Below are 22088 nucleotides of genomic sequence, written 5' to 3'. Positions count from 1 at the left end.
GTAATATCTAAAACTAAAAAAAAAATGTAATATATTTTATGTAGGTATCGTAGTACAGTTTAAATTGATGAAATGATAAAAATCAAAACCAATAAGTGGCTTAATAAAAAAAAAAAAATAAAGCATTTTATATGCAAAAAAATCATAAGGCTATAAATTAATTGTATAAAGTTAATTTAGAGTTAGGTATTTATGTTACGTCAGAATTTTAATAAATTGTAATGGTAGTTTTTAGAATAATTATTAATTTTTAATCAAGTATTTTTATTATTTTTAAAACATTTTTTGTTTACTTGTATAGTCGTATATTATTATTATAAAACTTTAAAAAAATATATTTAAATAGGTTAGGTACAAATGGAGATAATATAGACGTTATGCTAAGGAAACGGCTGGTTAGAATATGCGCCATAAATTTAGTATTAATATATTAGAAAATATGTATTTATTTATAGATTGTTTGAAACTTTTAAACATTTAATCTTTAATAAGAAGTTTGAATCTATGGTAATTTGTCCAGTATTCGAAGTTTATAAACTTTGTTATATTCAAAATAGATTTAAAATATAAGTTTTCATCTGGAATATATCTGAAAAGCTCTTGTCTTAACTGGTAAATCTAATAAAATAATATTATAGAACATAATTATAATTATAATTTAAAATTGAGTCAAAAATGTGATTTATTATTTATGTACAAAGTACACAATATTAATATTTAATTTATATTAATTGTTCTATTTTTCATACATCTTTTACAATACACCAGGGTTGATTTATAAATAATAATAATACGGAGCATTGATCTATTGCAATATAAAATAAATGAAATTATGCGTACGGATGAAAATCACTTGGACGTATAAACCAGTGGCGACTTCCGACTTCGTGACCATCAACGACCTACGCCAATTATAACTATGTGTACTTACTTCGAACCTGTTTATGCTGAAAAATCATACACAATTCCAGTGACGATATAAAATATTATCGTGGTTGATGTGTTATAACGATCATACTTGTTTTCGAACTGAACGACTTAACCGATTTGTAAAGACAGACATCGATATTTGTCCAAATTTGGCTGAACATTTTAATAATAAGTCTTATCTAGTTGCAAATATGCGTACCTAATGATAATATTTATCATTCTTTTTATAAGGTTTTTCTGAGAAAAGTTGATGCATCTGAGTTAAGAATAATCATACAAAACTATAAAGATGATACTGCTGCTGGATATGATAAGGTTGCAGTTGAAATTTAAAAATATTTTTCTGAATTTATTATTTCTCCATTTGTCCACATCTATACCTAATTTGAGCACGCAAACTAGTGTTTTCCCGGAAGACTTTAAAATTGCAATTATTAAGCCTTTATTTAAAGGGTGGCGACCGTAAAACTTTAAGTAACTATAGACCTATATCAATGTTAACCAACTTTTCCTAAATATTAGAGAAAATAATCGAGTCTAGGCTGATTTCCCATCTCGAGAAAAATAACTTTCTATCCAAAAACCAAAACGGATTTCGAACCAGTCTTAAGCACTGAAAATGCCTTATTATCCAGCTCAATTTTTATATTATTCTCTAGAAAATGGTTTGAAAACGATTGCTGTTTTCATAGACTTTACAAAGGCTTTCGATACTGATACTATAGTATTATTAATTCTATCTAATTTTGGAATAAATAACAAAAGTTTTTTCTGGTTTAAGAGCTACCTCTCTTGTAGATAACAAGTGGTGAAATTGAATAATGTTTAAAAGCAATGGAAGTTTTACGACTTACTTTTATTTATTATTAAAAATGTATTAGTTAACCCCTTAAAAACACAGATTTTTCACGATTAAGAGAACATAAACCTTATAATTTACCTGTAAAGTATACGAAAAAATCCTTCAGGCAATCTTTAGGTCCAAACTATTTGGATTAATATTAATTGGCTAATGGCACATACAAAAAATTCAATATCTTACTCGGAATTATATACATTTTACTTAATGGTCGACAATCCGTTACACATTTTCCGGAAAATCTAGTATAATTGATTCTACAGTATTATGTTTTATGTAGGTATTATGTATTATGTAAGCTGGTATGTATAAAATATAATATATGTTAGAAACATTTAAATTACGTAAATACCTTTTTCTATACAGAGGTGAGTAAAGAGCATAAAATCATAAAAAGAAAATACTTCGACTGCATACGTAACATTTCGTTAATTTGTGCATTGCATTATGTACAAATGTACAATGGAACCGACTGTAAAAAGGGTTTATAGAATTTTGACGAATTAATGCGGTGCGTATATCATAGGTAACTGCAATACCACTTCGGTAAAATGTTTTGAAAAATATTTATGACTTATGAGTGGTTACCTATAATAATAACATGTCATATACAGTATGTCCCAAAAGTCCCGTATCACCCTTAATATCTCCATGTAAAATCACTATATTTAAACGCGGTTTTTTTTTACAGTACTAAGTATGAAAATTCTGATTGAATGGCATAAAATTCATTTATTTTTTTCTTTAAATTCAAAAATTTTCAAAAAAATTTTTTACGCATTTAAGAATTTAAAATTTTTAAGATAGCCATTTTGTTAAGCATATTTTTTAAAACAGTTCAAAAAAAAAAATACTTAAATTAAATAAAAATTAACCAAGTTAGAGCAAGTTATGTTTTTGAATAATTGTAGTAAAAAAATAAATATTATTATTAGATATGAAATTAGATATTCATTATTGAAATGTAAAAAATATATAAAAAAGTTGACCAAAAATTCGTAAAGTACCTTAGGTGCTACGTCGCATAACATAATATAAACTGCAGCATTGTATCTGTAACAACTGTCTTTGATTTATTTAAATCCGTTCAGATATCCGTAGCGCGCTACAGAAAAAATAAACACTATCAAATTTAGCTCTATTATAATTACATTTATTTTTATTACGACGAGCGTAGACGTACGTTGAGCTTTTTTAAGTATTAATCGGCAAAGAAATATTCCGAACACCAATTACCCCAAGTGCCCATATATGTCGCATCCAGTATATTATGTTGGCCGAGTGTTAGATTTCGACAAATCAAACGAAATTCACAATAATATAGTAATAATTGTAAGTTGTGCGCGCTTGTAGCCCGGACCTGCACGCGTTTAATGGGTAGGTACTACCTACAATTTTATTACACGTTACCGCTCTTTTACCGGGTCAGTTTACCCGCTATACGCACACAACAATAGTATAATGGTATACCTTTATCACGTCATCGTCGTGATTACCGAAAAAAAGACGCGGGGCGGAATCGTTCAACCACTGCACCGTATAGGTATGAAATATATCAAAAAATAAAAAATAAACACTCATGATAGGCTTCTGCGATAATGTTTGGTTATAATATTATTATGAGCGATGTGTCATGTGGCGGTTAGTACATATGTACGGTTGTGTGATATTATTATAAACGTGCCCGCGACTGAACACAGTAAAGTTGCCAACCGTCTTGATTATATGTTATTGACAAAAGGTTCGGCGAGGTACCTACGTACATTATTATTATATATTATACCGCCGTATCGGCAATGTTCGGTCGGTGTTCGTGCCAACGTCAAATTCACGCATTACGGCTAAAAATAATAATATGAAAAAAAAAATAATGATAACAATAATAATAATTCCCGACCGAATACATATTTATACTTTGCGTTGTTCGAACCTTTTTCGCATTTAAGAAAATGTCGAGGGAAAAACGGTTTTGTATTTCGACCGTGTTCGTAGGTTATCGCGTAGGTGCCAGCCATATAGTATATTATTATAATAAATATTTATAAACAAAATAAACGTGTTGATAATATTATTGCACTCGACGATGTACACTGTACAGTGAACATTGTAATATTTACGTATAATTTATTGATTTTACTTCACATTTGCGTTTGTCGTAGACGTATCATAAGTATTCCGTCGTATAATTTTATTTTCAAACCATCGCGACACGGTATTTTATAAAAATGTACTAACCAATGTTGCCATGTTGGTGGTACACTGGTACTGTAGTAGTGATTCACAATTAAGTAATGTAATATAATTTATTTATAAATAATCAATACCTATTTTTCATTTATTAGACGAATACATTAATAATGTTGTTGAACAATTATTGGCATCTGAGTGGAGCAATGTATTGATATTACAATGATGTGTTTTTTAAAATTTATTTATGTCCGAAGACATTATTTTAAGTACAAAACGTGCTTAAATTGTCAACTTAAATATGAATATCTATTCTGTTACAGGAGAGTGAATCTGGTTGGTAGGTGATGTAGGGAAAATTGGGGTCTCCCTCCCCCGGATCAAAAATAAAAATGTACAGTACTTTTGTTAGTAATTGGAAAAAACAAAAAATATAATTACAGAATTTTTACACAAAACCAGTTTTCAACAAAATCGATTTTCTCATTTTGTTGAAATAAAAAACAAACAATTGTAGGTACTTTCAAGTTGGTCTTCGGGTTCCTGTGACCTCCGGGTGGCCATCCATGTCGAAAGCAAAAGAGTAGTGAAAAACTATGGATATGTTAGTAAGTTCGTAATACAACTTCTTGACGACTAAACTGAAAGTTCTGTTTCTTGATGAGTGTCCAAGCGTGATGCACTGGCATATATGCCAAATGTTTCGCTTTAGACACGTGTTCTAGCGGTGGTGAACTGAAATGCGCTGATTTCTTTTTAAAAACTACATCACCTTAATGTGTTGTACCATTGAGGTGGTGTGGTTTTCACTTGCTTAAATGGATTGTTATTATATGCATTTGCGGGTTTTAATAGGTTTTGATGTGCTTGATGATGGTCCAGAGAAATAAGAAGGTACTTTTCGGTGTGAGGTAGTAGTGTGCACTGTGCAGCTTCAGTGGACAGATTCAATGGAGATAGTCAATCAACCTGTCTGGTGTATTTCAATATAATGGTACCTACATTTTAACAGGATATTAAATATTTTATATTTTCTTGATCTTGACATCCAAGATAAACAACATTAACTACCTAATGTTTAGTTATAATAGTTAGGAATATGGCTGCAGTACCTTTCCACAATATCATATTAAAAATGTGCCCTAAGATATCTGTTATTGTTTCTTTGATTTGCTTAATATCATTAATTGATATCCCATTTTTCCCAGGGGCCGAATCGCCTTTCATATTAGAAATAATATTATGTATTTCAGATGCAGTTATTTTTCTTAAGTAGGTACAAGGATTGATATACAATAATAGGCATACACTGATCTGCATGTGAATTTATTTGGGAATTCATTTTTTTTTTATCATCATAATTAGCACACAGTTATGAAAATATTTCTTAAGTGGATCAGCAAAATGTACCATTATAAAAAGTGTTTATGTAGTCTATTCATTTCTCTTATAATTAGTACCTATAACTAGTAGAACAGTTTAAATCAGGGACTGAAACCAAACTTAAAAAACCGGTTCTGGAACCAGAACTTTTAAAATATTAAGAACCGCAACCGGAAACGGAACTGAAACCTTTATTTTAATAAATTAAGTACCAGAACCGGACAGGAATTTTTAAATTGAATAGGTTATTTTAGGTTCAATCATTTTAGGTTTATCATAATTTAATGGTATTACTGTTTTGGGTATAAACTATGTATGATCATATGAGTTTTCTAATATTTCTCATACTATTAATTAAACCCGCATTCCGGATAGGTATTTAAAATTATTATACTTTTCGGTACCTAAATTACTGTAACCGGTACCGAAATTATACGGAACCGATACCTTTATTTTTTTTTATCAAAAAACCAGAACCGAACCGGAACAGTTATTTTATTTTTGGAGAACAAGTACCGGAATCGATATCGATAAATTAAAAAGGTTCCAGTCCCTGATTTAAATTGTTATTTCTAACTTGTATATCTATTATTAGGCTATTCATATATATGACATTAATTACATAGTAATAATATATACTAACTATTTAAGTAACATATTATTTTATTTACTAAAAACATGCTCTCCAATAATTATTTATTATAATTTGAAAACTTTAAAAGACCCGTCATAAAAAGGGTTTTGATTATATAGTTATAATATAATGTACATGCTTAATAAAATTATATACTTACGTAGTTGATCTATTTTCCTTTATTTTAGATTATTAAACAAGTTTTCATTTTAATACGTAATTTATATATTAAATCCGAAACTGTTTGGATTTTGATATTTGATCCATTAACTAGTTTACACTTATTACTCATTAAAATACAAATTTACCATGTTTATATTAATTGATATTCAGTTAAAAACCAATATCAAAAATAGTTTAAATTAAAACATAGTAGGTATACAAGTGAAATAAACAAAATTAATTGCTAAAATTTAAATCAATTTTAACAGAGTTTTATAGTTTGGTCAAGCGCGTTATGTCTAAATATATTATATTATTTTCATATTATAGTGGCAGTGCTGTCCCCTAACTACAGCACTAGAATCATTTATTCGGGTTTCGGGTTTCGGGTGATGCTGTATTCGGGTGTTCAAACACCGGAATAAAAAGTTTAAGCAAATATTCGGGTTTTCAAAACCACTATTATTCGGGTTAATATTAGTTAATACGGGTGTTGAGTAGTCTGGAAAAAACATGGCATTTTATGACCTCCCCCCTCAAAAAAAAATAAGAATTATGCAATGACTTATTATGTTATGTATTTTGAAATATATATTTTTAAAACGAATTCGCAACATTTGTTTTAGACCAAACTCAGTTTTTTTATGTACAGTATAGTTACATAATACAGTGGCGTATTTACAGTGGGGGATAAATGGGATCAATCCCCCTCCCATAGGCTGTATAAAATATGCAACATTTTTCGGAGTTCTAACCATTAAGGCCTCTAGCTTTAAAAGCGGAGTTCTGGATAAAATCATACCCCCCCCCCCCCCCCCCCCCATGACAAAAACCTAAATACACCACTCATTTTCATTTTCAAGAAAATAATTATTGAATGATTTTCTGTGATTGATTGTTTTGGTTAATACGAGTGTTTTGAAAACAGAATCATTTGGGTTAAATGGGTTTCGGGTGTTTGATTTTTAGGGGTGTTTAGGGGTGTTAGGGGCTTGGGTTGCAACGCCCTGCCTAACTCCTTAACTAAACTAGGTATCTGCTTACATTTTTAAGGCACCTAAAATAGCCGATATTTTTGTTATGAGAATTGAAAATTTAAATGGCTAAAATTTCAGTATTAATCCTATTTTAGATTCTGAGTGAAACGATGAATGTATTGATTTTACAATGATGTGTGTTTTTTTTTTTATTTTTTTATTTTTGTGTCTGTGTACACGATAAGTAGTTGAAATAATGCTTCGATTTTCGACTTCAGTATCTTGTTCGATGGGAAAGTGAATATCGTTGGTGCATTGGGGAGGTCAAAATTTTAATTTCCCAGTAGTTTTCAAAAGCGATGTGAAAAACAAAAGAAAAATTAAGGAAAAACGGGAATTTTTACGCAAAATCGATTTTTAACAAAATCGATTTTGGTTATTGGTGTAACTCTAAAACAAATGACCGTAGATGCATGAAATTTTCACTGGTTGTTTATATTTGCATTTTCTATACACAATACAATTTTGAAAATAATTTGACTTTTTTTGAACTGTTTACGGACATTGTCAGTTTTCAGTTTTTTTAAATTTTTTTTCTATAAATATCAATAAAATTTTTTTGTTGGGTAAAAAAGCTTGAAAATTTAATAGAAGGCTCCTAGGTTATTGTTTCAAAGGCAGATGAAAAAAATTAAAAATCCTTAGTCACAGTTTTTTTTTATACACGTTTAAAGTTCAAATCTTGAAAAAATACGGAAAAATCACGAAAAATAGCAAATTATTTTGAGTTGAAATTCATAAAAATTTTTCTTTTTAAATCTAAGATTTGAAAATGTAATATAAGATTACTCATAAGTTTGTCTACCTTTATCAAAAAAAAAAATGTCTAGAAGAAACTTAAATTAAATTTTTATGAGCGTCTGAAATTTATATTTTTACAACATTTGATATTTACTCGATTTCTCATGTAACAATTTTCTTATTTTATTGTAATTAAAAAACAAATGACTGTAGATACTTGAAAATTTCACTGAATGTTCATATTAGCATTTTCTATACACCATAAAATGTTGAAAATATTTTGACTCTTTTTGAGCTGTTTACGGACATTGTCAGTTTTCAATTTTTTTAGTTTTTTTTTCTATAAATAACAATAAATTTTTATTTGTTGGGTAAAAAAGCGTGAAAATTTAATATAAGGCTCCTGATATATCGTTCTAATAGCAGTTGAAAAATATTAAAAATACATAGGCACAATTTTTTTTTATAAGCATTTAAAGTTCAAATTTTGACAACATTTATCAAATTTATAATTTATTAATTATTTTGTGGTTAAAAATGTATAAAATGTTTAACTTTTATGGCTAAGGATTTAAAATTTAAAACAAGGCTCCACGTAAATAGGTTATATATAAATTACTTTATTCACAATAATATCATCAAATATACTTGGTAATATCATAGGCTGACTGACCGTTTTCGCTCAGAATCGTTTTTCTTATACAATGATATTATATCATTGAATTCAAATTTAACACCATCCATTACAGTGACCCACTTGTAACCTACTGTACAGCAGAGCGACATCCACTTAACCACCTTTTTTTAATCATAGCTTTAAAATTAAAAATACTATCTTGTGCTAAAGTTAGAGGAATGAGATGAGTGCCCAGCATCAAGCTCATTAGATCATTTCTGCTATTTTAATCCTGTTCCTTGATCTTTGTCGACTGTATGTGATTTCCAAGAACATACCCTTCATTTTTATAAAAATAGTGTACATTTTTAACGAAATTATAAGGTGTAAAAGTGATGAATAAAGAATTAATTTTTTATTTTCAAGTAATGAGAATCAGTTAGCTTTGTTTAATCGGGTAAATTATTCATTTTTATTGTGCATATTCATTCCAAGGTTTTTACATTAAGAATGTCTTGTATTTTCATATGAAAAATGTTACCTAATAGAATTTATTCGTTCTGTTATACCTACATATTTCTTAATATAAATGTTTAGACATTTAATACTCTTTTTATTATACTATTCAACAACAATGGTTCTGCTTTATAAATGAAGACATAATTTCTGATGCAGTTTTATTCTTTGTCTTTTTGTCAAGTATCATTTGGAATTGTACACACTAAACGCATGTATGTTAAATATTTTATCATCATTATGTTGTATTGTATATTGTGTGTTTACGTTCCTATGTCCTTTCTGTGTCATAAAAGAATCACATGTATACAGTAAGTATACAGGTACACTCGAATTAAAATCACAAGTATACTTAAACTTTTTTTTTTTTTATGAAAATTGGCCATTAAAATATTTTATTTTATGTTTAAGATGCGTGTAAATTATTAGGACTATATTATAATATAATTTCATAATCCTAGACAGAAATGTGTGAAATAAACAGGTTGTAATATTAACAATGTATAAACAGTATTCATTATTTAAGGCCAATTGAAAATGTTCTAATAAAATATGTAAAACTTTTGGGTCATGAATTTAGAATTTGTTAACTCGGTGGGGTTATCCACTGAAATTATAGGGAAAGCGATAATTATTTATTCATTTATTAAATGAACGAAACATTCGTTTAATTCTGCAGAATATAATGATACCTAACCTATTAGGAATAAACTAGATTTTAAATAAATTATAAAGCTAACAGTCGATGACAAAAATAATAAGTAGGTATACCTATTGTACATCAGCCTATTTTATAATTACTTTTAATATCTACTACATATACAAATCGTTTAAATAATCCAAAGATCCTATTAGTATTATATTATATGGACATCCAGAACGAACTTCGTATTTATATTCCCTGGTTAGTTTTAAGTTTGGACCTTATAACACACCTTTCTCGTTTATTTAAACAAAGTTGCTGTCGATATGTGTAGGCACCTAATCCTATCCAGTTAATGAGTAGTTGGTTAGACATTCCCTCTACACTAACCGGTCTTGAGAACCGGGTTGTTGAATCGACACAAATATATTTTTTAAGTTATATTTTTTATGTCCTCGAAACGTATGAACCGCGTTCATAAACTGACACAATCGAACACGATATTACGTGTAAAACGTACATAACGTGTATTAAATGATTGAAATAGTAATAGAATTATACAATACACTAGAACCTGAGTAATCCTGTCCTTAAGGGTGTTACATTGAAGATCACAGGAGTAGCGGAGTAAGAGTTGAAACAAATTGAATGGATATGATTTATCTATAAGGTAGGTTACTATAGTTAATAAAAATATTATCTATGTTACTTAAAAATGTAGAGATGACTGCATGCGGTCTGATAGTCTCTACTTTGTAATTCAAAACTAGACTGCTGGCTATGCCAATAATTTATAATAATATGCTCTATCTTATAATATTATTATAATACTTAATTATATAATACACATATAGACATCGGTGTAGTAGTGTATTATTTCGTACACGCGAGTTCGTTTTTTTTCTAAGTACCTACATTTTCTCTCTTGGATATAATATTATTATTAATTAGTTATTAAAATATTTCAAAATGTTTTCTCAATGGTCGATATTGCCTATAAAATGCATACCCATATATTACATATATTATATATAAAATAAATATATAGACACAAAAGATTTCAATCGAATTGGTAGGTGTGTATTATTTTTCAAAACTCCAGAGTAGAAACATTTTTATCATTAAAATAAGAAAAAATCAATTCAATAATAAAGATGCATCAATGTATTTAACAAATTGAGACTAGGTTACTCGTCGCCATTATCATAACAACAAAATAGTAAATACTGAACTGTTTTTTTTATTATTATACCTACAACCTAGGTACTATAATTATACATTAGATAGCACAATAATGATAATTGATTTTGAATGAGCATTTGAAAAACTATTTTTTAGTGGAACTACCTAGCTTTACTATAGGTACAATATGTATTTTTTGAATTAAAATTTTTTTTTTAGCTTTTATGATAAACGTGAGCATAGATTTTCAGTGTTTAATATTTAAAATTAAGTTTTGACGACTACAATGATGAACCGTATACTAAAATTACTGACTAAACAAATTAAAATGATTAAAAATATGTGTGCATGTATATATAATAAATGTACCAAAAACCTTTCTTAATAATATTTTTAACTAATCGTGTAATCTTGTAAGTTGAGGATATTAAAATCTACAATTAATATTTATAAAGTTATTAGAACATGATTATGAGGTTTAAAATTTAAATACACTTTTAACAGAAGAAAATAATGTCAAGGTGAACATGCTGAGCTTAAAAAGCTTTGTGAATTGACTATAAACCATGCACACAAATTACGTTACAGAAAATAATGAAAAGTCTTTAGGTGAAACTCAAATGACCGATTGACGTGAAGCTGTCAAATGCTGTGAAAAGGAAAAAATTGGCCTTCGTTCTGTAGATAAATTGATAGATAGTTAGTTCACTTTTTTAGTGTAAGTATATAGTTATCTGAAATCTTACCTCTAAAAGTTGTCAAAAAATATAACGGATGTATAACGAGTATTTTTAAGTTGGGGAAAGCTGCTCATGTCAGAATTTGGAGTCACGGAAAGTGGAGAAGTAATAACTAATAAGTATACATAACTACAAAAGACAAAAGGGCAAAACCCATTTGTACCATCTAGCTCGCAGTTGGTAAGTAGGTAGGTACTTGTAATAATCTGCAGTTCAGTGGGTGAACAAATTACGATTAATTTAATTATTTACATTAATCCCCTAAAAAACTTACCAACTTCTTTTAACCATAACGATTATATTTAATTATATTTCTTGTAATTATATTATTATAATAATTAAGAAAAAAATAATTATGTATTAATTTAGCTAAATATTATACTAACATTATTATTATTTTATAACTGTGGTAAATAAATACATTTTATATAATAATAAATAGAGAAACAAGATAGTAAACAATAAAAATATATAATATACAAACAAAAACTAAAATGTTTTCCAGCCTATCTCCCTGTGAGAATACATTATTACTTAGAATATTAAATACCATTTATTATATAATTACCAACGAATATAGTGGTCAACCGAAATATAAGTGGAATAGACATTTATACATGCTGAAAAATAGTTTTAATATAGTTCATTGAGAAATGATATTATATTAATACTGAAGCGATGATGTACATACCAATGCGGAGATGTAACTGTATGCAATAATTACTGTCAGTATTCTGGCGTCTGAAGCATTTTTAATATCGCACATACTTGTAAATTATATATTTTTCCTTGGCATCAGTCTGATTATTATGAATTCACAATTTGCATTGCTGTAGAAGAAAAAAATAGGTACGAATCGATTGATATAATATTCATATTGGACATTAGGTTACGATTATTCAGATCGAAATTATATAATATATGTAGCTACTTGAATATTAGATATATAATATAATAATATTATGTATATTTATGAACAAAAATAAATTATACATTTATTTTTAAAGTCGTATGGAATTTATTGCATTTTAAACATCGTACCTTAGCCTTATTATTTAATAACGGTATCATTCAATGCCGAACATTTTGCGAAACTATCTTGAAAAATATAAAACTTTAGTATTAGGTAATAGTATTAGGTATATTATTATGCATTTTGAAAAATTAATAATACAATTTACAAAGTTTTTTTGTGATGAATATTATAGAAATTATAAATATTATACAACTACGTAGGTCTTTTAGGATTTAGGAAACAGTAAAACACAGGCCATTATCCATTGGTGTTTTAATTTTTTTAGAAATCATACTGTAACATTCGCTACACCCTGTATACATATATTATACACTAAACACACACTATAGGATTGACCAATACAAAAGTATACACACTCAACACTTTTTGACCCATACACATTATTACTTATTATTAAAATGACACACAGCAGTTACTTCGATAATAACCATCCACAGGAGCGAACTCACCTATAGGTATATACAATTATTAACAGCCATCTACATAATGTTCAGTAAAGTATTATTTTCAATATAATTATTATTATAGATCTATAAACCAAATGTGTCTTATTATTGATAAATTACCTCAAACACAGTGCTCTAACCTCCAGCTACGGAAAACTTATCAATAAGGATAAATACCTTCTCTGGATAACTAATATCGTAACAAGGTTCCCCCGACCACGTTACAATACGTACGGCTATCATAACTCACAGCGTGGGGAATTAGTGAAATTCCGACATCCTTGAGATGTGCAGCTGGCTACCATACATTATAAATATTAGGTTTTAAATTACACAAGTCAATATATTATAATTTATTACAATTTCAATGCTATTGGTTCCAAATATTACAAAAAAACATGTATGGGAAAACCTATTGGGAAAATGTGGCACAATGTCCCTCATACGTTGTTTTTAGCGTGTTTAAATAAATTAAAAATCATCGAAGAGTCATGTGCGCTGCTTTATATTTGTTTTAAGTTTATAATTATACATTATGTAATAATTATTTCACATTTTGTTTATTATTTGTTTATAGGGAGACATGATTGCATTTAAGACCCATGATAGCCCCTCCAGGATTTCCGACAATGTTCAGTTGGTAGGTCGTAGTTGGTATATTCATGTATTCTGTATCGATAATATGTTACCCACCAAATTAAATTTTGTAACACACTGGTTAGCCAATTTTTAACTCGTCGCAAAAGAAAACAGTAATGTTACAGAACTTACAGTGAATTGTAATAACTTATAAAAGTTGGGGAGTACGTGCTTTTTCTTTTTTATATCATTAAGGTCAAAATCATTATTAATAGCTATCTATACGAACAATAATGTTGTGTAAAAAAATAGTCAATAATGTTTGGCGACGACCACTTTATACTTTAAAATCACTGATATTAATCTTTGTGTAAAAACATTTTTTCAAAAATATTTTATTCGACGTACTTTTTATGATAAAATATGTTCACAAATATTTTTGTACAGTTAGTGCCTAGAGGTTGATAAAAAAACGTAAATCCTATAATATACCTTCACTTACTATTTAAAAGATACTATCTATTTAGGTAGTAGCTGGTACCTATACTACAAAACTAGTATTTGGAGTAATCGGGCAGCCTAAAAATCGTCAAGTTCGTTGATAATATACCTATATCAATTTCGTTCTCGTTCACATTTTATTTTATATAAGTGATATAGATAACAAACTATACCTATATACAATATATATATATATATATGTATACATATATTATATAATTACTAAACTATAGTTTTATTAATCTTTCTAAATTTACTATACTGAATATAAACGTATAGACGTAAGACGACAGACGTATAATAGTAGCTAGGTATAGGTCATAGGTATAAGGTAAATAAGTGGCGCTGACGTGCTATTTGCAGAATATAAACGTGTATACGTGATGGACGCGTGTTCACTGTTCACTGTTCACTTATGTGTTCTATCAAAACACTGTACAAAACGACGTCGATTGGTATGATACTACACTACCTACTGACTACTTTTCTTACTACCTAGGAAGGTTCAATGTACTAATGTAGTAGGTATCTACTTAATCTACACGAGTAACAAAAATATTTATTGTAATGCGCACATACCACAACACAATCGTCAATCTGTAGGTATAGGTAGGTTAACTAAAATCATGTTGGAAATACCTACTATGATTAAGAAACACCGATCAAGCCTCGGTCTAGTTTATACTGCTTTATTTCTAATAGTCAAATCCTTTAACTTCAACTGAAAGTTATCTAAGTAATTAACCTATATTATAATGTATACCTTATACCTATAATAAAAGCGCCCGCAGGATATAATCCCCCACCCAGAGCATGAATTACTTATAATCTAATAATAGTTAATAGTTATGGGGATATTGATAAAGTACTTGCAGTTTTAAAATTCACTGGGGGTCTTTTGGCCCCTTCGCCATTCCCCTCTTGTATCTATATAGATAGGTACATTTTTAAAAGTATTAAAATTACATTTACTATAGGTACCTAAGTATAGGTATTTAGATACCTACTGCAGCGTGGAGTGAAACGTACATACAGTTGTAACTGTACCTATAATATAAGTAGGTACTTACCCTCTTATAAATTATACAATTATGTGTCAATAGGTAGATTATAATATCGACATACCTACGGACTGAGCCGACTGAGGGATTGAAACAGTTTCAAATTTTAACGGTGACGATTAATCGGTTTTTGAGAACGGTTTTCTACATTTTCTGGTTTAGGTTTAGGTTTTAAGATCGGTTTTAATTTTGAATTAATAAGTATAGCAATAATTTATAATATTATAAAATATAAATAGAATAATATTCGTATTACCTATTCATTTTTCGTAATACTCGGTAATAGCATTGGGATTCAAACAAAATATTTTCTTCGCATAAAAATACTCGATTTAACAAGAATTATAAATAATATAGGTAGGTAACTTTATAAAATTTGAAGACATGGATATTAGTTTTCAATTTTAATCGGTTTTCGGTTTGGGTTTTGTAAACGGTTTTTTTTTAAGATTTTAGGTTTTATTTGTGGTTTTTTAAAGTGCGCTTTAAAGCTTTCGATTTCGGTTCTGGTTATGGTGTTCGAATATAAGAAACCGGGGTTTTAACCGGTTTTCTGAAAACTAGTCTCGACTCTCGATCCATATTTTTGAAGATAAAATAAAATAGATTACTAAAAGACACTTTGATAGCTTCACAGAATCATAGATTTAACAATCTAAAAGAGTTATTTTAAATACAATTTTTTTCTTTAGTCTAAAGAAGGTTTCAGATTTATTTTTATTTCTAGCACCTAAAATACTATTGAATTTAATTTATAAGTACAGAAATTAGAGATAAAATAATAATATTATTACATTAGAAATATCCAAATGACTTCTAAATTATTACTGATTTAAATATTAGGTACCTAAGTAGGTACTTTGTGTAAAATCATTAAGAAGTAAAATAGAAAAAATTAAAACTACCTATAGGTAGGTTTAAGATAATTTACTGAATAGCCTATCAATAATTAAATAATATGATATGATATGAGTAAGTTTTCCGGAGGTGTGTTCATTATTAATTATGCTTTTTTAACAATAACCTGTAACGGTTTAGCTACAGCCGAACGGTCATTTTAAAATTCAAGTCTGGGCATAAACTAGTAAAAAAGTTAAAGTTAAGTTAATTTTAACTTTTTTAAATTTAATTTTCATTAACTTAATTTTTAACTTAACTTATTTTAATTGATATAAACTTAATAAATAACGAGTTACTTTTAATCAAATTCAAGTTAAGTTAATTTATAAATAATTAAATAGGTATAATAAAAATAAAAATGATTATTAATGATGCATATTACACAACCATTTACTAGAATAGGAAATTAGAAATATAGTAAATTTAATTTATTGTTCCATTAACCAGAATTCTTCAAGAAAAATAACTTAATTATACATATAGCAATAGCCATTTAGGTGTATCGTATATTATATTAAGATATACCATACCATACTGGCATATACCTACGGGCATATTGTAATAATAATAACAATAATAATAATTAATAAATACTAATAAAGTAATAAGTAATATAATATCATATTATTATATTATTGACATAGATACAAATCACAAATGTACAATTATCATGATATCTTGCAAGAACATAATATTATTAAATATTTTCGCCATAAATAAGTTATTATTTAATTTCAATTTTCAATCAATAAGGTCAAGCTTATATAATATTAGCTATTTCCTGTGTTCAATAATATTTATGATTTGTATTATTTTAAACCATATTAATGGATATTTATTATATTATAGATATTAAAAAAAAAATAATAATAATAAAATATTATGTGTTATTAAATCTCAAACGGCGAGTATATCTATGGACTGTGGTTGCATTTTGTAAATAGTTTCGACTGATAAGTTTAGTTTTGTTATGGAAATCAAAATATATAAAAACATAATATTTAGCGAATTCGTAGTCGGTATAAATCAAGCTAAATAATGTTTGAACTATGGACGAAGACATGGGCCTCCGTGGCGCAATGGCTAGCGCGTTCGGCTGTTAACCGAAAGGTTGGTGGTTCGAGCCCACCCGGGGGCGTTTAATTTTTTTTAATTTTTTCTTCGTCGACTAATTTGAGTTCTTCTTATTTGCATAATATTGTGTTTTTTTAGTTGATATACGGTGTGATGACATTTGTTGTGGGATTTTTTTCGCCCGACGAATACTATCACAACTTTATTATAATATCGTATTATCGTCATACTATAATAATTACTTATATTAAGTTGTTAATAATTATTATAAATATAATATTTTTATTCTCAAAATTCTTTATAATGCCACCTGAAACAGTTAAAATAATATAGTTAAGTAGTATAAATAATGACATAGAAAGAAAATACAGAGTGAAGAGGCCTCCCAGCGGAATACATTTCAACGTGAATATATTATTACCTATATATTTTTATAATAATATAATTATTATTATAACGTTCCAAGAAATAAGAATGATTTGTTCTGTTCCTATAAAGAAACTATAATTATCAATATATAGTTATAGATTCAAAATGTGTGTTTGAATAAAAATTAATTTTATTGTTTATGATGTGAATAATATAAAATGAAGAAAATGGCTTTTGAACTGTGTTGTTGGTGTCAATTGAACGTTTATATTAAAAAGTAATAGTTATAAGTCTTAATTATAATTTAAATTAATACGTAGTTGGCTTTTATTTAATTGATCAAAGTAAGTGCATATTAATAATCCCAAACGAGCTTTATTGCAAAATCAGTAATTTATGACGACGGTTTAAAATAGCGTTCAGATAGTGTGTACCTAAAAATAAGACAACTTACGACAGTATTTATTTCATTATCAAAAAGTAAAAACCGTATCGATGTACTTATACCTAATTAGATAATGACTATTAATTGTGTTCATATAATTCTTGATAAACGTCAAGAATAGTTACATATTATGAATTTGTACCTACAATACGAAATGTTATGTCCCTGACAAATATTTGTTACCTATACATAATTTGATGATTCGAGCACACATCGCATTTGTATGATTGGGAAATAATCATGTGGAGGGTTGTAGAAAAAAAAAATTGCATTGAAAATCCGAGCCTACACGGTCGTCAAACACACGCGCCGGAAAACGACAGAATGACTAAAGAAACCTGCAGTGAAAGTGATACGATTTGATTAAAGTATTATATTTTACATTTTAACGGGTCGCCGCCGCCGGCTCTAATAAACAAATAACTGACATTGCTCCCACAATCGTTTTAACATTATTGCAGTTGTAATATTATTATTTTTTCTTCTACACGATACTGAAAAAAATTTAATCTTGTTAATCTTGAAAATTATGCGAGGTGCATTTTTTTTTTATTTCGAGAAAACCCAATTTTAAATTAAAACCGAATAACATAAATATTTTTAAAAGCCACTTGCGTTGAATATTAATTTACATAAATGGTCTGTTCATGAACCATGGTAATAAACTCTCCTCGACCTTAGAATCCATGGCTATGATTAATTTTGTCATTTTCTCAGTTATGACAGAAAGCGGAAAAAAAATATATATCATATCATTAATTTTTCATAAGAGGACACCACGGGGTTACGCGCTCTGCGATTATTTCAATGACAATAATAAAGTTTTACTGATTTCGACTAACGAAATTAATTGTTCGGGTCCTTGGAATTAAACGATTTTTTAGTTTCGTTCATTAAACCCAGAATGAACATAATAGAATGTAAAAAAACAGAGTCAAAACAATAAAAGCTCTACGAAAACATACATCAATTATTTTTTTTTCTCCAACAACAGTGTATAATGTTTATATTGATTACAATTTAAAACGTTAGAGGTTTAGTCACTTTTAAATTGGTTTGTTTGCCGGGCTGATTGATTGCTTGGACTTATTAAGAAAGATCCCCATTGTTTTTCTTACCCTACTCACGTTTTATAAGCCTATTTCTAACGAATTAAATTTATTGTATAGGTAGGTATTTATAAAGGCTGCACATCTGTGTAGTAGGTATAATTAAATGTACAGTTTTTCAAAGTATTATATTTTTAAGTATATTTTAGCTGAACATTGTTTTCGTCATTTAAAATTATCTAATTATGTGCAATAGCCAATAATTAGACGGCGCATCTTAACGTTCTATATTATTTATAAAAAATTTGTTGCACTGTATAATATATTATCAAGGTGATTGCAGCACACGTATTTTTCATACCTCCAATAAGCGGAGGTAAATATTACACATACTTCGGAATGTCCGATTTAAATTTTTTATATATGTATGAACTCATTGATAAAATATCTAGGCTTCTTAGGAAGTCAATTTTCAATTTTCAATTTAAAATGACCTTAAAATAACCATTTTTTTTTAAAAATCCTATGAAATAATTGCATTACATTTGTATTTATTTTGGGCACATCTGATTTTAATAAAAAAAAGTGATTCCTATGAATTTCCTATGATTCCTTTTTTCGAAATTACAATCGAACTTCGGGAAGTATGATTAACTTACTACCCCGCTTTTAGTAGTTTTTATAGTCATGCAAACAAGAATATATTTCATTTTTCACGATGTATTGACATGTGCGTGCGCGTGTGAGTGCTGCTTGTATAAGACAATGCATAATAAATACTATAATCAAATTTTTAATACACCATGTAATTAATTTAAATTATGTAATTTGAAATTTATTGACCTAGTATGTGAAATATGCCAAGGATTATATTTAATAACAATTAAAATATATATAGGTACAATCGTTTTTATTGAAAAATAATATATATTAAGATAGAAGATAGGAGAGCTCATACCGAAATATTTAAGCATTTTTTTTAATAATAATTTTACAAAATTATACGTACAAAAATAAAAATTAAAGATTCACTAATAAAATGTAACGATTATTAAAAAAAGTTTAATAACTATAAGATTAACTTTTAAGAAACTATCATTTTCTAGACATGAGGGAATTTCGAAATATTTTGGCCAGGACTTGAAACCGTTATCAATTTAATCGGTTAACGCCGACGCGGTAACCGAAATTTTTTAGATACCGGTTACTGGTATTATACCGGTCCTGTTGTTAGCGGTAACCAATTACCGGTACTAGATTCAAAATTACAGGTTACCGTTAAGTGATAACCGCTTCCAAAAAATGTCGGTAACCGGGAACCGATTGAATACCGGTTTTCTAAAAAAATATTGTACTACACTTTTGTACCCGTATACAATATTCGTGTTGTTATAGAAATCAAGCTATTTTTAGATTTCCCAGTACAATATACGATGAGGGAGACCGGGACTATCGACTATCAAGTACAGTCATTACTCATTACCAACCAAAGATAATTTATGTTATAGGTAGGTAGGACATAGAAATGTAGAATACCAATTATTTGAATTATTATTACAAGAATTGAGACTAGGGAAATAAAACGAAGATAATATAATAGTATGGTTTAAGAAGAGTTTTAAGAAGTTATTATTTAGTAAACCATTAGTAGCTACGAGCGTATAATCATTTATGTAGTTAAAATAAATTAAACATAATATTATTATAGTTCATACTTAACGGTAGTCAGTATTTATAAATACCGGTAATCGGTTCTTAACCGGTTAAAACATATTACGTTATTATAACGTTTTATGTTAGCTGAAAAATTGTCACGGTAACCGGTAACCGATAACCGGGAGTACAAATAGGTTTATAATAACGGTAACCGATTATAGGTTCCCCAAAATTTCGGGAAATAACCGGTTTCCAGCCCTGATTTTGGCTCATTATAACTATGCATATTATATTTTGGCTTATTTAAATTTTACTATTGTCTTTTACATTAATTAATAGCTCAAATTCTATATTTATCATTCATTAATCATTAACCTAGCTATAAGAAAAAAAGTAATATAACAGTCAGTAACCATCCACGAGGTTATAAAGTACGAATCACACCCGTACAATAATAGGTACCTAGGTACAAACTGTAAACTAATAAACATAATGATATATTGATATTTAAAATCATTAATAATTATTATATCACTAGGAACATAACCTGCTGTTATAATCATACAATTATTTTATTCATTATTTATAGCGATGTTCGCTGCAACAGTCAGATAAGTCTGGGATTGCCTGCGGATTTTGCACAGGAATTATAAAACAAGACAAGTTCTTATTACTGTCATTTCCATTTATATTGAATAGTCTTACCTCAGTATGAATTGTATTTGTAAGGAATTTTTTCGATTTATTTTTAAAAGTTAAGAAGTAATGTTCCGAAAAAAGTTAACTTGTCTGGTCGCTGCACTGACTAATTGTACCTAATATGAATAAATAAAAAATTTTAAATATTTTTATAAATTAAGGCTGATACTCCGTTTTTACTCAGAATCGTTTTTTGTATGCAATGATTTATCATTGAATTCAAATTTAACATATCCGTAATGGAACACACCAGCTGTATTAATTACTTACTCAATGATGAGGTTCGGTCAAATAAATCTAAATCAGAGCTACTTCTAGGTTTTATTTTTAAATTTGTATTATTTAATTTATATGTTTGGGCATTTAAATTATTTGCAATATATCTGTGACATACTCATAATTTTCTTTTAATCATTTAAAATTTAAATTATTTACTATATAGACAAAACTTTCGATTTAAATATTGTATCAATATTTTAATTAAAAAATATGTATAATGTGTACCTAACGATCCGCAGCTATAAAACAAGCTCAATTTATGAATTGAGCATTTTCAAAAAATACATTGCAGAACATAAATATTGTACATTATGCTGTAATAAGTTAATTTTTAGTTTTTTTTTTAACAATTTGTAGTTTCGGA

General features: G+C 27.9%; 1 non-coding gene across 1 annotated transcript; it reads left to right on the top strand.

Moving 5' to 3' along the window:
* The first annotated feature begins 17218 nt into the window (after positions 1-17218).
* On the top strand, positions 17219-17291 carry Trnan-guu (transfer RNA asparagine (anticodon GUU)). Its single transcript has one exon. It is a non-coding gene; the product is annotated as a tRNA-Asn (tRNA).
* The last annotated feature ends 4797 nt before the right edge of the window (positions 17292-22088 follow it).

The sequence above is a fragment of the Metopolophium dirhodum genome, chromosome 1, assembly GCF_019925205.1.
Source record: "Metopolophium dirhodum isolate CAU chromosome 1, ASM1992520v1, whole genome shotgun sequence".
Taxonomy (NCBI): domain Eukaryota; kingdom Metazoa; phylum Arthropoda; class Insecta; order Hemiptera; family Aphididae; genus Metopolophium; species Metopolophium dirhodum.
The sequence above is the reverse complement of the archived record's forward strand: the minus strand, read 5'-3'. Positions and strand labels throughout refer to the sequence as shown.